Raw genomic sequence first — 21,551 nt, forward strand, 5'->3', positions numbered from 1 at the left:
CCTGGGCAAGCTCAAGGGGCAGGTGAGACAAGATGGATGGTGGTTTAATCAGCTTTCTATACTTGCAGGGGCAGATAGAGAAAGTTCTGGGGTTTTGTTGGAAAGTTGTGGTTTTTGGGCAACAAAATGCCTCATCTGCCTGATGGAAATGGATCAAAAGATGAGCTGGTGACTCCAGAATCTCTCAGACTGTGAAGGAGCAGCATCAACCTCCACAGCTCTCATTTGGCCCAAACAACAGCAGGAAAACTTTTCTGGCTCTTCATGTTCACCTTTAATTTAATTTTTGAACATTTAGTAAACACAATTGTAGGGCTTCTCATTAACTTTGGAATCTTATAGTCATAATTTTTGATACACAACATTACTTACCAATTAGCTTCTCTTGTTCGTTTAAATTTCTTCGCTCATATTTTAATGGGAGCTAATGATGCCTTTGTTGACTTATTTAATGTTATGTAAATGTGGCTATAAACTGTGAAGGGTTTAAAGAGCAGCTCTTTTTTTGCTTACTCGTCAGTTTTTGGAGAATGTTTTGCATTCTCACAATCTGCACACATCACCCTGAAGAATACAAGTAACTAAGAAGGCAAATATTAATAATTTTGTAAGATAAGCAGTGAAAAGTATTCAGTGTAAAATTTGATTTCTCCCCTTTGCTGATGATTACTCTTTCTGTTCTCTTTTTTCTTTTCTTTTTTTTTTTTTTTTAAACAGAGCCTAAAGGGACTTTGTGGCAGCTAATCTAATTTATCATGATATTAAAAACTGTTAAACTCAGGTGGATGTTTAGATTCTGCCACGCTCAGGTTGCCAGACCACGAGCACACCTTGTTTAGTTGTGTTTCTCTCGCTCACTGAGTCTCACACATGTGGTTATACAGGGCCTTTTAATTCAATGTACACTTCCCATTAGACTGATTTCCCAACTCACATGTATGAGTGGATATGGAAAATACAGATAAAAAACATGAGGCACACACATCTGTCGATAAATTCAGTTAACTCTACCAAAAAATATATCTTTATTAAAGAAAGAATTGACTCCTGCAGGTCTCTGACATCCAGCCCTCTGGAGAAAGCAAAGCAGCTTATTCAACGTCCCCTTTCTTCTCTACAGCTCAGGACTGCTTCCCTTTGTCTCCTCTGCACTGTGGCTGCCAAAGGTCAGCCAAAGGGGATGCTCAGAGTGCAGGGAGAACCCAGGGCAGGCTGGGTTTGGTTACAGTCACACCATGGCCCAGAAAAGCTGCTCTGGCTGCTAACAAGCAGAAAGTGGGGAGCAGGGAGGCTGGAGAAACTCTCCAGCATGGAGTTTGTAACCAGTTGAGCCCTGGTTTCTCAAATCTGATGGTAATGCTTTGAAAATGCACTTCAAACATATCATAGGAAATTTAAATATTTAAATATTCATTTATTCTAATTTTCCTTTTGATAGGTACCAACCACTAGGCATACATTTCAGCAACTATGAGGGTCTACAGCAAACTGTCTATCAACGTGGATTTTAGCACAATTCAGTGTAAATTAGGGAATGATTTTCATCTTCTTATCAATGTTTCAGGAACTCCTTCAGTTCGATATTTAACAATTGGGGGCTGAGAAGGAATACTTCAAATAACGAATGAACAAGTTTTACCTCCTGTTCCTATCTGTTCTGAAACTTTGTGGGCATGTAGAGTTCTTTCTCCAGAACAGATGCTATTTTTATCAATGTGGATTTACTCAGACAACAGGTACAAAACTACATTCATTGCAAACTCTTAAAAATTCTTCAGGGACTTAACTTGAAAAAATAAAAGTCAACAGACGTGACATTCAAATGATCTACACATTTTATATGATACATAAAATACCAAAATGCAATATTTTATTGTTGAGGAGTGCCCCATACTATGTTGTCAAGCCTTCAAGGTTTCCTACCCTAGTAGGCATCCAATAATGAAAGTAATATTAGTATATTAAGTCTGGCACATCATAACTGCTAGGGAAACAAGTTTAGTGCAGGAGATGCCAGTGATACAATAATAATGCTGTCTTTGATTACTGATAAATTGTTTATTGGATTTTTGCTTTCTTATGACAATTGTCAACACTTATACGCATTTTCAAACTTCCACACTGCTTTTTGTCAATGATGTTGTTCTGCTGAGCACTGAAAACATGCTTCACTTTTGACTTAGCATGACAAGCTACAAAAATATCTGCATGTTTTAGTAGCAGAAATGTGGAAATATGTAGGTATTCTTCTCCTTGATTAATTGTTTGGTGTTAGAGGAGTTCAGAAGTTCTTGCCAAAGGCACAGTGGTGCTCTTGGTGTCACAGGTATGACATTCACCTGAGCAGCATCCATTTGCAGAAGGCACAGTGCTCATCCCCCTGAGTGATGCTGAATCCTTTCCATCACATCCCTGTGCTATCCATGCCAAACAGAATGCAAATTCCTAAATCCTCTCTGGCATAACAAAACTTTCTAAGTGTTGTTCAGTTTAGGTTCCCCATGAATGCAATGTTGGCATGAAGCTCAATCCTATAATTGTTGGGAATTATTATCTCGTACTGTCCATTGTCTTTTATTTGTGTAACACAGACACAGTGCCAATTGCTGTGCCACGTGTCTGTAGCATAATTCCACTTTCATTTCTTACAAGCCTGTTGCTTTCTAGGGTCCTTCACTGCTGAAAAGTGGCTTTTTGTGACTACATTGTGAGGTTCTTCAAGGAGTGCAAAAATATCTGAGCAGACAAATGCAGACTGTGAAACATGAGTGCCTCTAAAAGGAGTGGCACTACAATGAGCCATCTATAATTGACATTTCAAACATATTTCTCTCTCTTCTATTTTGTGTCATAATCCAGATGTTGAGTGCATGAAAAGAGTTTCTTTCCGAAAACACTTTGCTCTCATAATAAGCAGATAACAAATTCTATGGTGGTTACTATTATGATTTCTTGTTGTGAAATCCTGATAAAGGTGAAAGAAGGATTTTTAGATATTAGCTCATGAGGGATATTTATTAATCTGTATGTTTACTAGCAGATGTTAGAATTACTGTTTCTTGCTCTCAGATTAAATTCATTCTGCCAGTCTCAGCTGCCCAGCAGCCCCTGGAAGAACATTATGTGGTTTTGGAAAAAAATTTGAGTCCCAGTGCATGGCGAGGGGAAGTCAAGTGTATTTAGCCCACAGTTAAATGGAAAATTATTGGGGCTGTGGCTGAACACGCAGATTTCACAAGGTCCCAGGAGTTCACCTAAATTCACATCAGTCCCCAGGCTTTTGCTCCTTCTTCAAGCTTGATCTAAAGAGACTTAATCTCAGGAGTTTTCAAAGTAGAGCAGAAAAACCTTACAAAACCAGGGTTCTGTTACCAGACTACTTCTAGCTGCTCCTTCTGGGGTTAAAAGTTAGGAAATAAGCAATTCCCCTCAAAGTTTGTATCACACTTCCTTCAAAGAGATGGGTGACAGGGTGTGCAGACAGGGAGGCTGATGGCCAAGGAGGTGCAACACAGATCATAATACCATTTAGACATTGAAGTTTAGGTTCCTCTCTGGGACTCTTGTGCTGAGATACCTCATGTGTGCTGTGGAAGTGTTCTGGCAGCCAGGGAGAGAGGGAGAAGTTGTATTTTCTTGCAGGCAGGTAGAGGTGAGCGGCTTTTGTAATCACACACTCAAAGGAAAGAGAGAGATAACACAGGAAAAAAAAAAATTCACAACTTCTGCTGTCATTATGAAGCCACTTACCACAGCCTCCTCCTTTACTTTTTCCTTCCTTTGTTTACTCTACTTCACCACAAAATTCACTTGTGCAACAATTTACATGAATTAACTTGGGCCAGCATTAGGCACTTGTGCCTTCCCAGAGCTGGAAACACTCTGCAATTTTAGAGTGAGTTGTGTTCAGAATGTACTAAAAAGCCACTATCCGGGCTGATTTCTAATCCAGCAAATTGCAGCTGAGATCTGCAGCAGAGCAGCACAATGCAGCCCCAGCCCTGCTCCATCTGCAGCTGCTGGCAAGTGAAACCAGAGGCCATTAAGAAAGCTAATGCTTAGCCATTTTTGTTGATGGATTCAGCACTAGAACAATATTTTGCAGGGAAGCTGGACAAAAATGCTGTTAGTTCTCATTAGAGATGGAAGAACTTTGTGAAGCTAGAGGTTTTTGCAAATCAATCATATTGCTTTTTAGGTACGCAAACCGAGTCTGACTTCACAAACCATTTTTTTTTTCCTGTCATTGAATTCTCAGGGGGTTTCCCCCTCCCCACACCACCCATGATTAATAAAAAGGGGGGGAAAAAAATCCAAATGTTTTTCTATCTCAGAGGAAACCTATTCCTTGTGCTAGCAATAGTAATGCCACCCTTTAAAAGAGTAGACCTTGCAGAAAATAGGATAGAATCTCTCACTGTGGTTTTTTTAAGTTCTGTTTTTCTCAATTCTGTTTTTAATTCTCTCTTTCTTTTCCTTTGTGATCACTCTCTGTTCCCAGTTGTCTGCTGGTCCAGGTCTTCTTTGCACCCATGCTTTCATCACTCATAAATAAATTTCCCTTTGAGGTTTCATTTGAGTCCAATTCTCAGTTCCATTTTTTCATACACAACGAGTTTGTGTGTTCACTAAATCTTATGGATCGTTAGGTGCCATTGCAATAAGGCCTCCATGGAAAATATGAGTATTTTCTAGGAGCCCATCATGCTATCACTGTAGCTGAGTACCCAAACCTCCAGCAAGAGGAAACTCGAGATGCAGAAAGAAGGGGTAATGCCAGACAGATTTACTGGGGACTAAGGGGCTTTTGGAGCTCATAACACTCCTCAGCTTGGCAGTGCTGGCAGTTCCACTCTCCCAGCAGCTCCTCTCTGGCTGCTCAGTCCCATCAGCTCCACGCAGCTGACTGGCCCATGACCAGTACATCTGGCACAGGAGCTGCTGGAGCAGAGAAAGTGCAGAAAATGCCTTTTTCTCCTCTCACCGAATGCTCCCCTCCAACTTGGCTGAGCATTTCTCCCCAGAGGGAAGCTTGCCTGCCCTGGCACACCACAGCCTGGCTTCACTCCATGCTCCCGGCGTGAGCTCTGCATCCCTGACCCCAAAGGTGAGTGTGTGGGCAGGCTGGAGAGGTGGGGAGGGGAGGACATGCCCTTTTGGGAAGTGGTGAGATTGTGGCCACACAGAACAGCCCCTTGCCTGCTTCCAGCAGGGAATAATTCTGCATAAATCTCATATATTCTGCAAAAACCCTTCCGCATGGCTGCTCCTGGCATACTGATGGAATACACACCCTGTGCTGTGATGGCACTGAGTCCTTGGATGGGGGAGTTAGAACATGCTCCAGCTTTGCAAAACATGCCTTTAAATATTTATTCCAAGTGTATCTGTACCATTGTGTGACTAAACCTTCTCCATTATTCACAGCAATAGATCCTCTTATCATAATGACGTGCTGTCTTTTGAGCATTAAATACAATCCTCAAGTTGCTGTTTGAGATGTTTTTTTCCCCTCACTCTTTTAAAAAATACTGAGCTTCAGCAGTCTGTTTCTTACTGAATGAGTTGCCGCTCATAAGTGAGCAATCAGCATTATCTAAATAAATGAAATATTCTTTGGGGCTCAACGAAACGCTTGTTAGGTTGAAGCTAATCTGTAGGAAATGAATGGTGTTTGTTGGTCTTTGAGAACACAGAAGAGATTCGAGCTCGTGTAAGTATTTCCAATAGTGCCAACATAAATGTGCAAGTCTCTAAGATACAGAGCTTGTTATTGTTATCAGATGAGGGCTGGAGAGAAATGTGGCGTTATGTTGTTCAGAATTACTACTTAACATGGAAATAGGCTGCAGAACACACTCAGAGTCTGCTTTAAATGTGCTGTGGTGCTCTTTGGTGGCACAAAGAACAGCCCTGCAGCCCAGGGATCCCAGGATGCTGCCAACTCACAGTGCTCCACCAAAGTTCATGGAAGCCACCTGGACTAGGCACCCTTGAAAAAGCAGTCTGGAATGTGATTTCCTGAGTGGCTGTTGTGCCTCATGTTGTGTGTTTTGCCACTGTTGTGGGCAGGAGCTGCTCTCTTGAGGAGTGTGAAAAAGAGTGTTCTTTGATAGCTCACCTGGCAGGCACTGCCATGGCCCCAAAAACTTGGAGAAAGCTGCACCACTTTCAAACCTCATCATTTCCCAGAGGCCAGCTTTATCATAAAAATTTTGACCAAAAACATGCAATATCTTTCACACCACTCCAAAGCCCAACTTTGGCCCTTTGAACATATCTTGGACCACCACTCACCCCCAAAATGCAGCAAACCAGCTGCCTTCACTCTCACCTCCCTTCAGCCAGCCTGGTGGTTTCTACATTGCTTCAAATTCCATGTTTCTTTTCATGTCCAAAATACCTTCTTCAGAGTAATGGGTAACTTTGTATTTTTGGGCATTGAGGGCCAGATGCCTCTTCAGGTAGCAGTGAGAGGAGACATGGTCCAGTGCTGTGAGTCAGGGGTTGTTCTTGTGTGACAAGATCCTCCTGGGAAACCTTGGCAAGGCATTTCAGCTGAAATAAAGGTGTCAGGGAACATTTGCCAGGTGAGTTGCCCACCGGAACTGCTCTTGCAAAGAGGAAGGAAGCTGTTTAAGTCAGATGTTTAAAGTTGGACTTCTGGAGATGAATCCCATCTTTAGTAATTAACAGATGGAAGTTGGAGACCTGGACTGGTTTCTGACCATTTGCTGGGGTGAAAAGATCCATTTTCCATCGTGTGGCTCTGAGCTATTTTCAGTCACAAACTTTGAGGTACAAAAGCAATTTGCAACTTAGAGGGGAAAAGACCTGACATTTTAAAGGCAAACTATCAAGTAAAATAAAGTGAAAGGATTATTATGTGCATATGAAGGATGGGGAATAAATGAGATATTTGTGACATATACAGATCGTTCGTGGAAAAATGATTGCTATGAGTAACATGAAAATTATCACTGCACTGCACTTTGGCAAGTTCATGCCTCTGCTTCTATCTTTAGAGTTTGCTTTTATAGTGTGGCCATCTCTGCAGTGCCTGAGGTTTCTCTGACTCTCTCTTTTTGAGGATGCTTCTTTTGGGCTTGTGAAGTGGCACAATTCCTGACTCTGGAGTCTCACAACTTCCCTGAAACTTTAAAAAGGTTTCTCTCATTGTTAAAAGCCTGGAAATTCAGTTGGCAGAATTTCCCGAAGACCAAGCTGCTGGTGGACCAATGGTCCCTTCTTTGGCCCCAGATCTATAACGCTTGAAATCAAACAATAATGTCCTTCAAATGTGCCTTCAAAGCTCTGCAGCCTGTGCTCAACTTTTAGCAAGGTCTTGCCTACCATCAAAGGCAAAGTGAGGCGTTTCCCTGTGAGCTTTGTTGGGCAAAGAGCCTTCAGAGGTGTCATCACAGCTCCAGACCAGCAGCTCTGCCTCCCCCAGATGTGCTAATTTCCACCATCAGTCTGTCCCTCAAAATAAGCATATAGTGTTTTTCTTAAACAGGAAAACCATGCTGGAAAGAGGATGAGAAACCTCAGAGGAGAGAAATGTGAAAAACTATGAGTATTAGGAGGTCCAAGCCAAAGAAAAATAGAGCTGCATTGCCTCTGAACAGCATGTTTGTGCTAAGAACTTGTAGCACTGTTTAGGTTTGTTTTGCTATCTGCCATTGAGTGTCACATTTCACAAGTTAAGAAACATGTTATTTCTTTGTTTATTTTGTCAGTCTTAGTCTCTGGAGGGAAATTATATCACTGTTTCAGTGGAATAGATTTAATTTGTTTGTGTCTTGTTGTCTATAGCATCTATCTAACTACTTATCTCTGAAGTTACCTCTCAGTCAAAGGTTTTCTGTTTCGTTCACATTTTAACAGGAGGGAATTTGCACTTGATTGCTTTGAACACTTCCTAAGTTTGGTCAGCTATCTATGTATTTATTTTTCTGTTCTAGTGAGAGAAAATGGGAATTTAAAATGTATGGAGCCAGCAGAGGTTTAGCTGTGATTTGTTTCTAATGTAGAGGAAAATTGCCCAAGTAATCTTATCCCATTCATACAACTAATATGGCCATGAGGCTCTGATGTGTTGAACAGTAAACACCACACAACATACCCTTAAGAACTGTGGCTTAAAAGATTTCTTATTTTCTATCACACGGTTCCAGCTTTCGATGAATAAATATCAGGTCCTGCTTGCACTAACGTCCATGGGAGTTCTCATGGGTTTAAATGAGAGTAATAGAAGTTCCTGGTTTATAAGCATATTTTATAAAAATGATAGTTATCATGCATTATGGAGTTAAATGGGAACACTGGGTAGCTATGTGAGGGAAAAAAATTCTGCTGCAAGCCAGCTACAACAGCCAATTCAGACTGAGAGTATATAAACCTACTATCAACATTTGGGCAAGGCAGGCCATGCATTCTCTAACAAATGAGGGCTTGAAATATGGAATAAATTCTTACTATATTCTCTAAAAACCAAAATTTGAGATAGCCATGCAGGGAAATGCTCTGACCTGTGTGATACAGGAGATATTTGAGATGAATATGGCAGTTCGTTTGGGCTTAATACCTATCTGTGGGGTCAGATCACTCACACCTTCACCAAGCAACATGATCTTTGAGCAAATTTATATATACATGGATATATAGAGAGATGCACACATCAAACTCCCAGGACTGAGTGGTGAGAAGATGCAGAAAATGAGGGGGATTTGAGTAGATGAGGGAGGAGAAGCATTACGTGTATCACCTTCCACACAAGACCACCAGAAGTCAAATTGTGTCTCATTATCATCATTGGTGGAGTTTTCATCTGCCACACGCTTCAATATTCCAACCTCTTTAATCAAAGTCAGCCTGAAGCACATAGGTTAGGATTGAATCCACTCTTCATAAAATTTTACAGACCCTCCTAATCTTTTTTAATCAAAATATCTTGTGACATTTGGCTACAGTATTTCACACCTGACACCAAGCAAATTGTGAAGTGGTAATTTAACACATGGTCTTGCAGGACTTTTAATGGATCAGAACTCCTGCTTAGCCTCATCTTTTGCAATGGTGTGAGAAATAAGCAGTTGGTTACCCTGGAGCCCTGGAGAAGGGCTGGATTTAGGCACTTTCCCCACCATATTTTACATTGATATTCTGTAAAATTCTTTCCTGCATAAACAAATAGAAAATGCTGCTCATTCATCTGATGAAATCTACACATTGTTTGACTACAATCCTATTTTTTATCCACCATCTACCTCCTTTGCCACATCCCCACCATTCTTTTGAATCTTCTCCAGATCTAGTGGTTGTTGAATTTACATTCTTCTCTGGGCTGTTAATGAGTATATTGATTAATACTGGCTCCAGTATCAATCCCTGTGGGAGACCAATTGATACTTCTCTCTCTTTTGACATAAAGCCATTGATGATAAGTCATTGGCTCCTAGCTGCTGGATAGATTTTTGTCTACCTTATTGTGTTATTATGCAGGCTATGCAACTCCAGCCTTCCTATTGAGTTTGCGTGTAGAGCAAAACTAACAATTTACTAAAAACCCAACTATGTTATGTCTGCCTTAATTAATTAATTTCTCAGTATAATTGGGTCTGAGCTTCCTTTTGCAGACCTGTACTAGCTATTACATGGTTCAACATAATCTTGGCCATTTCTGTCAGGTTTTGTTTCCATAGAATCATGGGATAATTTAGGATGGAAAGTCCAAGCCCTGGCACTAAACAGGTTCTGTTGGATCAGAATTGTCAGGGCAGTGTCCAGCCAAGGCTTGAGCACCTCCATGCTGTGGATTACATAAGCTCTCTTGGCAACCCACTCCTGTATTTGACCATTTTCCTGGTAAAAACCCCACCTTTCCTTGTAGTTGATATTGCTTTTATTGTTCCAACTTGTGTCCATTGCCTCCTGTCTTATTGCTGTGCACCTCCAAGAAGAATCTCCCTCCACCTTCTCTGTCCCAGGCAGCTGCAGGCATCCATGAAGTCTCCTTTTACCTTCTCCAGGCTGAGCAAGTCCAGCCCCTTCAGTTTCTCAGCTCCAGCACTTGAGAAAACTTGTGGTGCTGCTGGTATTTGCTGCAGTACGCGCAGCATGTAGAAACTGGGAGCCCCAAACTGGACAAGTGGCCTCAGAAGTGCCAAGCAGAGGGGAGCACAGCTCTAGACCAGCTGGCTGCTCACCCACTGACACATCCCAGGATGGGGTGAGTTTTTTGGCTGCTTCCCAGGGACTGCATTGCTTTCCAGCCTGTATTGCTACACACAGCGTTCACCCCAGACAGCAAGGCTTTGTGTTTGGTTTTCCTGAACTTCATGAGGCTTCTGCCAGCCCTTTGTCCAGCCTGTCCAGGTCCCTTGGTGCCATCTGGCACACTGACTGCTCCCCACACTGTTGGTGTAACCTACAGCCCTGCTGTGAGTACCTCACCCCATCACTGGGCTGGGAATGATGGCACTGGGCAGCACTGGACCCTGTCCTTGTCCCCAGGGATGCAGCTCCTTGCTGGTCATCCTGAGAAGCCTGAGGGGTCATTGATGCCTCACATGGTGAGAACTTACAGCATGAGCCAGGCACAGTGGAAGGAGATCCTGCCTTCCCTGGCATGGGAATGAGGAATTGTGACCCTGAGCTGGAAGCACTCAGGTGTGCCCAGAGAGCTGGGATGAGGCACAGAGCTGAACCTCAGAGCAACCAGGTGTTTCAGGGGAGGCAAAACTAATGCTGACTTGAATGGCAGATTCAACATCAAAACTGCTTAGAGAACCTGAGATTCTTTCAATTGGGCATTTCCTGGCATTACCACGTAGCAGTTCCAGCTCCCAAACTGGTGGACAACACGCACAGCAGTGCTTATTTCCATTTGTCAAAGGCAGTGGGACACACCAGGTTGTTCTGTGCTAGGGACAAAGCTCCTGTTTCAAGTTTTGCAGGAACCCACCAGATCCAAGAAACACCCAGGACATGCCTGCTTTGCACTGTGAGTGCAAACTTCCTCCTGGACCTGTCGCCTTATCAAGCACACTCAGCACAATTATGTAAATATTTGCTCACTTTGGAGCAAATGCTCCTTATCCAAGTATCTTCCTAAACAATGTTTGGGGGGAAAGAGCTCCTTCTTAATGCCTCTGACATGATAAACATTCAGCTGCAGCAACTGAGGCTGGGTTCACTCAGAGCCCTTGCAGGGGAGGAGTGCTTAAGCAAATTATATCTCAGTGGAATCAATAGGACTTTGGCACTTGCTGAATGTTTAAGCACGTGCTGAAGTGTTTACTATTCAGCCCCTCATTTAGTTCCCATTTAATTAAACAGAATCAGATTCTCTCAGAAGTAAATCACTGGAGTTTCTCCCAAAGGAGTTTTCCCAGTTTGCAATAATTGAAGAGTTGATCTAAAAGTTCCAACTCTACATCTTTTTTTTAAAACATTCAGGTGTCTGTCTGTCTGTCTATCTACCTACCTAACCTATGTTATTTTTACCTCCTAAATGATAAACTACTCAAAGGAGAGATGCTGTCAGAAGCAGCCAAGAGGGACACAGGTTTCATTAGCTACAAACAAAGTTCTGAGCCTCTGGTAAATGAAATGAAACTTTTCTGATATTATTGTTGTTCAAGTCTAAGCTGATATAAGCATCTCTGCTTCTCCTAATACAGGCAAGGATTCCTTTGGAAGTTTAGTGCTTCCACTCCAGATAAAAGCAAGTCATTTGCTGCTTTCATCATGTCACTACTAATTTCCAAACAGTCAAACCTGCTGCTAATTTATTTACTGAACACTGAAGCCCTGTTAGCAGGGGCTGCTACTGAAACTGCTTTCTGGCCTTCGGCTTTTGTTTGTTGACAGCCTGATTTCCCAGTAGGCCATTTCCACCTGTGTTTCTGTTGTTTTTAGTGCATGTCTTTCTTTCTTCTTCCCAGTGAGTGTCTCCCAAATGGCTCCTGAAGGCTTTTCTCATCTTCCCTCGCTCTCTCATCCCCTTCTCCCTCCCAGCTGCAAGGACTCTCAGCTCTGCTTTCAGTTATTCTGCAGTTAGTGGTTGTCTACACTGCTGAGCTCCCATGGGGCACTAATTTTTGTTTCAAGGACAAGATTCAAAAGAGTTTGCTACACACAGGTTGCAGGGTGCACCTTCAGATGTGCCTTCAAATAGACTTTGGAGATTTGAATATATGAGCTTCTGAAAACCAGTTTTTAAATTGCAAGGGAGGCCTATTAAGTGCTGTAAAAAAATTTTTTTTTTGCTTTTCTATTTTAAAAGCTGCATTAAAAAAGTGATTTTTTTTTTCCTTTCCTTTCTCCCATGACATTGGGTGGAAATAGAAATTAGGAGACTGCCATTTCCCTTTAACTTCATGCATATCAAAGGCAGAGAGATGACAGGATAAAATGATTCAGAGAGTGGCCAGCTCACTCAGTGTCTGGAGGAGCCAGTGAAGAAAGATATTGAGATGTTTCAGTGGTTTCTTTGCAACAAGTCAGTGTGCCAGGAGCTTTAAGTGTGCAAGAAAGGCTCTAAGATGATTTCCCTGAATAGAAAAATTCAGAGGCTGCACAGCTCTAAGGATTTATATCTTAAGATATTATTTTAATTTTGCATTTCTTGTTACTGCCTTCGTTTCATATGTAACTTGTGGTTTACACTTATTTTATCTCAAGCCCAGCAACACGTAAATCCTGCTGAGATCCATTTTGAGAGGACTCACAGCTACTCACAGCTACTGTCTGATACAGTGGACATTGAAAATTCTCCTTTGATTGCATGTTAAATTCAAGTGGGGTTTTGTGCCTTAGTTTTGAAGTCTTGCTTTCTAATAAAAAGGCCATAAAACTCAATATAACTGCTTATCTTTTAGCTTAAGCTTGGAACTGCAGACTGGGGGAATCTTCTGGTTAAAACTGCTGTCCCTTGATTTCTCAAACTGCATGTTCATGTCCAGTCAGTACTTCAGATTTTTTTGGTTTTTTGGTTTTGTTTTTTCTCCCTTACCTCAGTTTCTCCATGGTAAAACAGGTGGTAGGACTGTCCTGCCCCAAACAGACACTGTGAAATTGTTCAGAAACCAATACTGATGGGAGAATTTTCAAACCAGCACTGGAGCAAAGGTCAGGGAGTGCAGCTCTGATGCTCAGTGCTGTGCCTGGAGGCAGCACTGGCCACACAGCTCAGTGATCAGCACTCATCTACTGACCCTCAGCGAGTCTCTTAGCTGCTGTGTCTCTCCATTTCCCAATAATACTGCAATAAGACTAATATTTACTTTCCTCACAGTCACATAGTCAGAATGAATTAATGTTTATAAAGGACTTGGGAGTCCTTGGATGAATGGTCTCATAGAAGTGCTAAGCAGAGCGTGCATTGTCATTTCCTTGTAGATAAATACATATCATTTACATGGCTGTACAGAGCTGTTCACACAGGCATATGCAATGTCTCATCTCAGTGCACTCAGGGTAGCACAGGATACAAGAACAAACCCAACAGTCCTTGACAATTCATGTCATTTTGCTTTGAAACGAGTATATTTTCTGTGAGAACAGAGCTTATCATGTAATCTCCAATGAAAGTTATGTTCTGCCTTTTTACAGTTGCCATGATGCAAATGTCATTTGTACTCTCCTTCTTTATGAAAGTTAACAGTTATTTAAGAGATCAAAGTTAATTATCACTAAGGAGATCATTTTTACCTATCAACCCACTTTTGTAACCCCACTATCACAAGAGAAGCTTTATGCTAATCAGTTTTCTAATTTCCATAAATTACTGATAGAATTACTTTTTTTTTTTTTCCAGCATGAAAGTAGATCTGTTGGTGAAAGCTCTTGAGAGGTAAAGAGACAGAGAGAAAACGAGGTAAGGTGCATTTTCAAGAGTTCACCAGCTGAATGTGGCACCAAGAAAATAAAATCCAAATCATTAGTTTCACCACACCACAAAACTTGTAGATGCTGCAGCTTCCCTGCACTGCAGAAATCTGATGCACACACATTGTTTCAATTTAACATGGTGATAGAATGGAATTGAACGTGAGGATCACTGTGTGACCCTATTACATGTGAAGTGTCTCTATTAGAGCTGCAGAGACAGCATGCCAGAGGAGCTGAAATGTGTTGATAGAAACAAACAGATATACCTTTTTAAAAGCAGCAGTCAGAAACTCTGCAGTGTGATCCAAGCGTGTTCTGCTGGAGAGGGCAAAATAGTCTATCCTAGGGGAAGATGATATTAAGAAAGAAACCCTTTCCACTCCATCACAACACTTTCTGTGCAGTGAGCTTGCCAAATGGAAGCTGCTGCTGTGGAAGTTGTTACTGCTATGACTGACAGCTGCTGCAAAATAACCTCAGCTACAGCATGGAAGGAACAATAAGAGCTCAAAATGAAACAGATGCGGATATTTTGGGTATCCCCTTGGTCTAAAAGTTGAGTAAAAGAATTGCTTAGTAATTAACGAGCTTGTTGCTATGCTGCTCCAGCCTTTTAGACTGATGCTGATGAATTCCAACTTAAATTAAATCGTCTCCAACGCAGAGTCTACAACCTGGAGCTGAAGTTGTATCCATGCCTCACCTGAACCACTCCATGCTTGTGGAGCTTCATGTGGAGTTGGTAACAGAGCAGTTCACCTTCCAGTGGGCATCAGAACAATTCTGCTTGACCACTCTTCCCTAGAATAAGGAGGACCTGCACTGTCACTTTGATCACACTGAATTCCCAGTGTCCCCTGGCCTTGCCTCTGTCCCTGTGGCAGTTTCTGCAGCAGTGTTTTTAACCCAGCTGCAGTCCAGCTGTTGGTCTGCCAGGTGCCTGAAGCACTTTCCTTGCCCAGAAAGGAACTGGCAACAGGGCAAAGCCCAGAGAGAGCATGGTCAGTGCCACATCCCCTCTCTCTGCCCCAGACACCCCACATCCCCCAGAGCACTGTCTGAGCAGCTCCAGAGCTAAATGCAAGCAAGGGACACCTGAAAGCACCCCAGGAACAGGCAGCCACAAAGGAGTGGGAAAGGACCTCAGCTTCCCCCTGGCTGTGAGGTTTTGTGTCACTGCTTAGAGAAAAGCAACACAAAACTATATTCCCTCCTGGTTTTTTATTCCTCGACCTTCACCTCTCCATCAGGCACACACCTATTTCTCTTCAAACGCAGGAGCCACCCCATTGAAGTCAGCAGGACTCTTCTGGTGCTTCAAGCCAAGCATGCATATGCCTGGATCCAGTTGATATTTACAGAAGGCTCCTTTTGAATTGGCTTTTGATTATACCACCTGTGTCAGAGGGTTGTTCCTTATTGCATTTGTGGACAGCAGGATCAGCGTGACTTGTTTCCACGTGAGAAAGATGGCAAAAGATTGCAAATATAACCTTTAACATTACAGACCTTTTTTAACTGTCATGTACTGCACTGAACGGTGTATTTGTGGTTGAAAGGGAACATAAACTATGATGCAGAACACTAAAGGATTGAGAAAATGTAACCTTTGAGCGGATGGTTTGGGTTTTATTATCCCATTTATTTATTCTGCTGGATATCTGTAGGATAATATGATCAATGAGTTGGAATCCTTCTTGTTTCTACCAACAACAAATCAAACCATTAATAGGCCAATAAAACCCCAGGATTTGGAGAGAGGGGAGGAGGGGAAGTAATTGCATTGTTCTGATGCTAACGAGGCACATCTATCTTGAAATAACTGATTAAAGCTGGTGTTGACACAAGGCCTTTGCACAAAAAAAGGCACAGAAAAGGTGTGTAGTGCTGGGTGGTGCTGAGTTATGGGACTGTGGGGTCCCAGTGGCAGCTCTGTGTTTGCTGCATGTGCTGTGCAAGTGGGATGTGGGAAGCACCTCAGCCTGGGGGGAATTCATCCTGTTTAACCCTCTGTGTGCAGCCTGGGGACAGGCTGGCAGTGCAGGGGACAGGAGCATGCAGGGTTCATGGGGCACGTTGTGTGGCTGATAAATAGTTCCACAGCTGTGTGATTGCATAATGATAGCCACATTCATTCACCTGCCTATCAAAAGAGATGCATTAAAGTTTGAGCTCTCTTCCCCTGGGTCCACGAAGAGACATTTGAGTGTTAGCTTATAGTCTTTAACATTCCTCCTGGCAGTGGGCTAAGTGCAGTGGGGTTAAACAGAGTCCCTTTTGCTTAGTAATCCATTAGCTAATGGGTGTGTAAGCCCATCAATTTGCTGTTTATTCCCTAACCCCATTAGGGTACACCTGCTGAGCATAAAAAATACACCTGACAAATCAGAGTGATAGTTGAAATAAAATAAATATCAAGAGTTGTTATAGCTGATCCATAGTGTTTAAGGCAGAAAGGGCATAACAGTGATTTGTGATGGCAGAACAAAATAGCTCGTGCTGGCTCATGGTAGCTCGAGCAGGTTGATATAAATCCCCCTGCGATCACCTGTAGGCTGCAGCACTCTGCTGCCTCTTTCCCCAGCCCCATGAGCCCTTCAGAGGGCTGGAGTTCACCTTCAAACGCCATCTCCCAGCGCCTTCTGCAGAGCCACAGCGCTGCTAAGTGATAAATTAATTATTTGGGGAGGGAGGGAGGGTGAGAGCTCACAGGCTGCTCTCCTGCGAAGGCAGCCAGAAGCTTCAAATCTGTCTCCCATACCAGGCCATTTGTTTTGTCACTTCATGGGCTTTATTTATTTATTTATCTTGCAGCTCGCCCTGTGATTAAAACTGTTGAAACAGCTGTTGGCTGGTAGCAACTTTCCTGGTGTTGTTTCCTCATGTCAATCAGGGGCTGTGGCAGGGATGGAACTGCTCTGGGCTGCTCCTCTGGGCCAGGGGCAGGTGCATTCCCAGCCATCCCTGTCCCCATCCCTGTCCCCATCCCTGTCCCCATCCCTGTCCCCATCCCTGTCCCCATCCCCTCAGCTCTGCAGCAGCCCCACTGCACAAGGAGAAACTACAGCAATGAACCTGGGGAACTCACTGCCAAAAGGAGTTACTGCAATTAAGATATTATCAGAAAATGGATTGAAATAGAGCTTTTATTTAGAAAGAAGAAAAGAAAAAGAGCCCAGTCACCACCGAGTGGGGCAGTGATGACAACAGGATGAGCAAGGAGGTTCAAGGTGGTCGGTCCAGTGTGGAAAACTCCCTGGGGCAATTGAATGAGCTTTGAACGAGCCCTGGGCTTTATGGAGAGGAGCTGGATGCTCTGTGCCATCAGGGTGCTTGGGGAAATATGCACAGGAAACTTCTCAGGCTGAGGAAAGCTGAGGTCTCTCATGTCAGAGCTCACAGTGTAACCTCAGGTGTGCAGGAGCCATGACCACAAACACTTCTGCTGCTGAAGAAAACAAATGTACAGACTTCCTGCAGTCCCTCAGGCACCCCAGAGCTGGGAGTGCTGGCTGAGTCAGATCCACTCATGGCTGAGCAAGCTGAAGGGCTCAACCTAGAGTTAAAAAAAAAAAGAAAAAAAAAGAGTGAGAAAGAGAGACCAGGTCCTGCAGTGGAGCCAGTGAATTGCCAAAACACTCAGATTGTGTCAAGGTGATGGAGAGAGAGTTTGGGAATCTGGCCTGGGTCGCCTGAACTGGGTTGCAAGTGCTGCTGATGCACTAAGGAGCAGTGATAAAATGAACAATTCAAGTCATTGCTCTTGGCTTGCATTATCCACAGGCTTTGGCATTTTCCAGCCGAGTGCTTGCCTCTGCCTTCCTGGCCCACTGCTGCTATTACTTTTACATCATGACTGTCGAGGAGTGTATCATTCATAACATCCTTATCACAGAGAGATTCCTTTCTAAATGCTTGGGGAGATGGAGGGCTACAAACCCTGGGAAATCAGCTATACCTAATATATTATGTAGAAGTTCTGTAATCATTATTGAACTAAAGTGCATTGAGTAAGTGGATAAAATCAGTCCCACTGTAGCATAAGTCTCCAGAGATCACAGATAAAAATGCCTCGCACTTAAGCAGAAAAAGGTAACAAAATATTTCCAGTCCCAGCAACAGCATTTTCCCCTCTGTATAAATAGGGAACCCTCAGGAGAAGGCAATGATGCAGCAGAGGTTGAAGGCAAAGTTAATGGTGGCGAGGTGGGGGAGTGAGGCAGTGCCTGGGGCAGGCTTGGTGAGCAAAGCTCTGCAGAACAGGCTGAAGGCAGAGCTCTCCCAGTGGGCAGTGGGCAGTGGGCAGTACCCTGCAAACCTGGGGGCCACAGTGTGGGTCTGGCAGGGAGTGGAAGTGAAATATTTGTGCTCTGTTTTCCTCTAGAACCTGCAGAAAAGTCAATTTTTATGACCAGGGTCACCTCAAGCCTTGCTTCCCATGGCTGTCACAGTTTCCCACCTGGACACACACAGGAGCACAAATACAGCTATATTTGTGCCTCCTGTGCTGAGGCGTGGTCTGAGCCACTGAGGCATCCTCAGTGGGGAATTTATCCTGAGTTATTCTCAACCACAGCCCCGTGAGAGCTTGCACAGAGCGACATCATCATCAGTCCTTCCCTTTTCCATGCACTTGGCCAAGAGCTGCCAGGCTGCAGTGAATCATCACAACATGGTGACAACCTCCTGCAAACCTGCTAATACTCTTGTAGGGGTTACAGTATAAGATATATTTTGACATAAATAAATGTGGGAAAATTAGGGATTCATATAATTTAGGAAAAAAATTTTTAAAAGGAACTATTTCATTCCCTTATGTAAAACAGAGTTAAGTTGGAGTGGCACATATATAACAGAGTTTATTATATTTTCCTGGAAAGGACTAAGTGATCATCTAAATTTTTTTTGATTGAGTTCTTCAAATGTGTATCCCCATTAGTGATGAAGTTTGAGTCTTTCATTGAAAATAAGGAAGAAAACATAGACTACGGTATTTGCTATTCCTCTTGTAGGCCTACACAAAAAAGGCACCTAGAGCTGCAGTCCCTGCTGTCAGACTGAGATCTGGGCAGTCATTGGCATTCGTGTCCTGGAATTACATTATTAAAGTTTTCTAAGATGTGTGCTCTTTCTCACAGCCTGCCAATCACGTTGGAGCAATGCCATGAGCTCTGGGCTAGCTCTATCCTCCAGGGCACCAAGGCAGGAAGAGTGAAGAGGGCTGTGGAGTTGGAACTATTACTTATTTATCTGAAGTATTGACCTGACCTCTGCTACTGAAATATCAGCATTAGATGCTGGGGGAAAGGGAGGCAGGAGCCAGCTCCTTCTGGGAAGTAGAGGAAACAGAGATGTCAAATGGAGCCCAAATCAGTCTTTGTGCCACTGAGACAGCAGTGCTGGGGGCAGGCAGGAGGTGGCAAATGACAGGAGGGAGTGGCTGCAACTGGGGGCTGGACAAGGAGGCAGTGACCAGCTGACCAAGTGACCCAGGGAACTTGGTGCCAGGCTGCTGCTCAGCTCTGGGGTGTGGCCTTATTGCACTTGCAGTGTTCACTGGCAGGTTTTGAACGTTTTTATTAGTACGATGATAATTAAGTGTGTTTGTGAAGGGAGAAAGAAGTGAGTAGCAAGTGATGCTCCTGTAATGTTGCAGTGGGTGGGGAAGGTGGCTTTTGCTAAAGCACTTCCCAAAACTGTCCTGTGGAACTGAAGGAGTCTGGAGCTGAGCTGGGGGCCAGGGACTCTGTGGGAAGCTCCAACCCATCTGTAGGACAGCAGCAAAATGTGAATATTTGCAAGAGGACTGGGGAGCAAGGGGCAGTAAACAGGAAGGAGCTCAGGAAATCAAGTGAATAACATCAAATGTGTCTTCAGCTGCCCCATGCCATGACAGAAGATACAGGGGCTGTGGTGCTGAGCAGAGTTACATAAATGATTACACAACACAGCTGTGGCAAGAGCCTGGAGAGACTCTGAAGGGAATAAGCAGAGACACAGCCAAGGCCAGGAAACTGACAGGGAAGGCATCTCATCTTGCAGAGGTTTCTTTAATGAAAAATTAGAGAGGTGCCCACAGAAAAACACCACCAATCCCACTGCTAGGGGCAGACCATTCAGTCAGAATGACCACAACAGTGGCTAAAGAAACTAAAGAGGACACTAGGTTAGGAGGCAGCAATAAGTGGTGTCATAACACACCTCAGGCCATGTTTCCATGTGTGATGACAGAGGACACTGCCCTCCCTTTGGGCACAGCACCCACCTGGGTGGGCACTCTGCACCTGATCCTCATGCTTTGGGCTTCAGAGGGTTTTCTTCTGGCATCAGAAAAGCCATTTGCCCTCTATGACACCACTGTCAGCCAGGTGAGCTCAGGCTGGACTGTCTGAGCACCTCTGGCTGGCCAGAGACTCCTGCACATCTGAGCTCAGCAGCCTCCTGCCACCCCAACCCCTCTTTCTTTTTAAATGTGGCTGAACTGAAATTTCAAACAAATCCACTGTCACAGGATCCAAAAGGCTGAAGCAGAGCTCTTGTTCTGCTGCACATATTACAGGTTATACAACATCCTGAATTTAATCCCTCAGCCAGCTTTTCAGCTACAGTGACCCAACATCTTTGCAGTGAGTTGAGCACTCACAGAGCCCTTGGCTGAGAGCTGCCAATATTCACACCGTTTGAAAGAGAACCAGGAGAATTATCTCAGACAGAAAAAACAGATCTCTTGTGCTGACAGAATAAACACATTTGGGGTCTGACTGTGCCAACATCTCTCCTAACAACTACTGGAGTGGATCTGCTAACATTTAAAAGATATCCAACACTTCACGTTGCAAGAAACCCCTTCCAGCTGCTTATGTTTTAGCAACTTCATTTTTTTAAAGTGAATTTTAATTTAAACCGAAACACCCAACATCCCTATTCCTTCCTCGGAGCCTTGCATTAGGTCTGGTGCTTAAAGATCTGTATGATGGGGAAATTAAGTGCCAGTGTGTCAGTCCTCCATGTGCCAGAGGTAAAATTCCTCCTGCCAGAGGACAGAGTGAAACAGAATGCCTAGAACCATTTAGCAGCCAATGGATTTGTCATTTAGGAAGGGTAGAAGAATGGAAACCCTTTGCAGGAGCTTCCTGCATGGTCAAGGGGCTCAGCATGCTGCAGTTCTTGGAGCTGGCCTTGGAGAGGTCACTGGACACCTGGAAGTGCTGACATTGACTTAAATAATACCAAAATAAAAACTCCCACCTCCCTGGGTGTCTGGCACAGGGTGGGATGTGCCTGGTGCTCCATGAGCTCTGTGTTTAGAGCTCTTGCAACTGAGCACCTGAAGCCAAATGTGCCCCTGAAATCCACTAGAAAAATACGTTGGTCTTCCAGGCAAACAATAGACTAAAACAATGGAAATAATAAGATTAAGGATAACAGGATGAACATTCAGCATTGTGAGTGAGAATCCTTTGAAATCCATTAGCGGCAGAGGAAAAGGCATTTCAGTGCGCTAGCATTCATCACATTTCACTGTGTAATCCCATGAATTTCTGTCTCTCCTTTATTTCAGGAAGACAATTCAGTAGCCTCTGGCTTCTATATTTTTTTTTCCTCATCTACTAACTAGCAGAGGCAGAAAAATAAACACACGACTAGGAGCTGTA

At 43.5% G+C, this 21,551-nt stretch overlaps 1 long non-coding RNA gene across 1 annotated transcript in view; it reads left to right on the forward strand.

The window, feature by feature from the left end:
* The window catches only part of LOC146431326 (uncharacterized), a 99,574-nt gene extending 83,015 nt beyond the window's left edge, over window positions 1-16,559 (forward strand). The window contains exon 5 of the long non-coding RNA XR_014854833.1: window positions 13,823-16,559. This is a non-coding gene — a long non-coding RNA (uncharacterized LOC146431326). The remainder of the gene's footprint in view (window positions 1-13,822) is intronic.
* The last annotated feature ends 4,992 nt before the right edge of the window (window positions 16,560-21,551 follow it).

The sequence above is a fragment of the Lichenostomus cassidix genome, chromosome 13 (genome assembly GCF_008360975.1).
Source record: "Lichenostomus cassidix isolate B80296 chromosome 13, HeHo_3.0, whole genome shotgun sequence".
NCBI lineage: Eukaryota > Metazoa > Chordata > Aves > Passeriformes > Meliphagidae > Lichenostomus > Lichenostomus cassidix.